Source organism: Macrobrachium rosenbergii, chromosome 27, assembly GCF_040412425.1.
Source record: "Macrobrachium rosenbergii isolate ZJJX-2024 chromosome 27, ASM4041242v1, whole genome shotgun sequence".
In the NCBI taxonomy this organism is placed as follows: domain Eukaryota; kingdom Metazoa; phylum Arthropoda; class Malacostraca; order Decapoda; family Palaemonidae; genus Macrobrachium; species Macrobrachium rosenbergii.
The window spans coordinates 28,054,509-28,057,008 of NC_089767.1; positions in this window are offsets into that span (position 1 = coordinate 28,054,509).

Sequence of the window (2,500 nt, forward strand, 5' to 3'; positions counted from 1 at the left end):
TACACTAATTAGCATTATCATCCTCTGCTTCAGTATCATTATCAGTATAATTTGTGATGGCATATTTCATAACGTCACCAAAAATGGTAACAATAGCTATCTTTTTTGTTCAACAAGTCAATATCTACCTTGCAACACCACAGAATGCGGTTCGTATTGCATGCCAACATTCACCTGTCAATCAACGCACAGGTGTGAGCGAGTCAGCTCGACACTGGTGGTTAAATTTAAACGACCAATTATTCAGTTACGTCACATCAATGGACGAAAAAAGTGTCCAGGTGTATATCAACAGGGAAAAAATATCATGTGGTGTCATAAATTCATGACGAAAAAGCGGGTGTGGAAGGTGATTACTTTCCTGTTAAGAGAAGAATTACGTGAGGACTTATTTCTTGAAACTGATTTTGGATTTTTGTTATTGTTATATCAGACTAGTACAAGGGACATATGAAAAAAAGTACAAGGGACACTATACAAGACACTTTTTCAAATAGCACAGTGTACTATGTATGACCAATTACCTTGTCATCACGAAACTACCGAAAATCATCCTATGGTCGAAGTCTTGAAAGTTTAAAACGAAAGAGGAGTAATGTTAATTCCTTGGATTATAAACATTAGGAATTTTCTGTTAATGATGGAAAGAAAATCAATTATTGTACTGTTCTCACATTAACATGCATCGGGTTAAATAAATCCCGACTGTCGAGAAATCGGCCTTGCTATGAAGCTACTGGTAACAGACACGTACATATTCGACATGACAGGAACCACGGATAACCCTTACATCCTGAAAATATTTAATATTGAGGAGTAAAGAAACTCGATCAAATTCCAAAATGAGAAATCATTCATTTTAAGACTGTAAACCATCTACCCGTCATTCCCACCTCATCGTACTCTGAGGCAATGGATTATCTCACTCCCCTTCAAGCCCGGCCAGCGAAGCATACGTGGGCTTTCACACACACTTTCACACACACACACACACACACACACACACACATATATATATATATATATATATATATATATATATATATATATATATATATATATATATATAGTAACAGTATATATATGTATATATATGTGCATATATATATATATATATATATATATATATATATATATATATATATATATATATATATACCTACATATCTATACTATTACATATATATATATATATATATATATATATATATATATATATATATATATATATATATATATAAATATATAGATAGATTGATACACACACATCAGAATGTATTTAAGAATAAACATAAGATACTAGCCATAAGATAAATATGAACCAGAAAGGTGGACCAACGACAGTTAAAACGACTGTTGGAAAAATGAAAGCTATTAAAAAAACGGAATGGAACGGAACGGGATATAAAACTTAGGCCAAAGGCGAAGCGCAGGGACCTAAGAGGTCACCTGAACTGAAAGGGAAATTAAGAGTAAAGGAGGTTTTAAAGGGTGGAAAGTAAGATGGGTGAAAGAGACTATGAACGGAGGCAAAGAAAAAGGGAATGAAAGGGGTTGCAGCTAGGGGTCGAGGGACGTTGCAAAGAACCTTAAGAGATGCCTACAGTGCACCGCACGAGGTGCAATGACGGCACTACCCCCATACAGGGATTAATTCATACATGTATTGGGGAATTGATATATGCGTATGTTGGGAGGATTAAAATTAAGTCACGGAATAGATGAAACAACATATGTAGCAGCGTGTGGGTAGTATGTGTTTGCAAGAATAAAAACGGTAAGAAATGTTGAGACACAATGAAATGTCAAAATTCAGGTTAATATAACATTTTCAAATGAAAATCACAACAGCATGATCGTACAAAAACCAATAAGAGACTTTTACACCCCGCGTTTACACCTGAAGCTTTAAATTCTTTTATTCTGAAAACTACCCTCAAAATAAATTGTCTAAAAAATAATAAAAAACTAATTATCTTCACGCAGGCTCGTATCCCGAGAGCGGAGTTCAGCTCCGCTAACCTAATTATGATATGCTCTTTTAAAACAAACTAATTGCATTGACAACTTTCTTTTCCACTCAGTACAGTAAGCACGCATAAAGATTAATCTTTTTAGATCAAATATAATTTTTCGAGCGCCATCATAAAGGTTTTGTTGATCTTAAAAAAAAAAACCTGGAATACATTTACTCTGTACTTTTTTGACATATTATAACTTATATGCCTTGTTCATGATTATCCACCCATTTGTACAATATTAATAAATAAATGCTGCTATCAGTAATTCAAAGGGCTTTTTCACAATTAATCTGCTATTATAAAATATCATCTAAACGTAAAATCAGTAAATGGCAAATCACATTTTCTTTTTAAAAAAATCATGAATAAGTAAAAAAGTTAAGTATACCTTAGTTTTACCAGACCACTGAGCTGATTAACAGCTCTCCTAGGGCTGGCCCGAAGGATTAGACTTATTTTACGTGGCTAAGAACCAATTG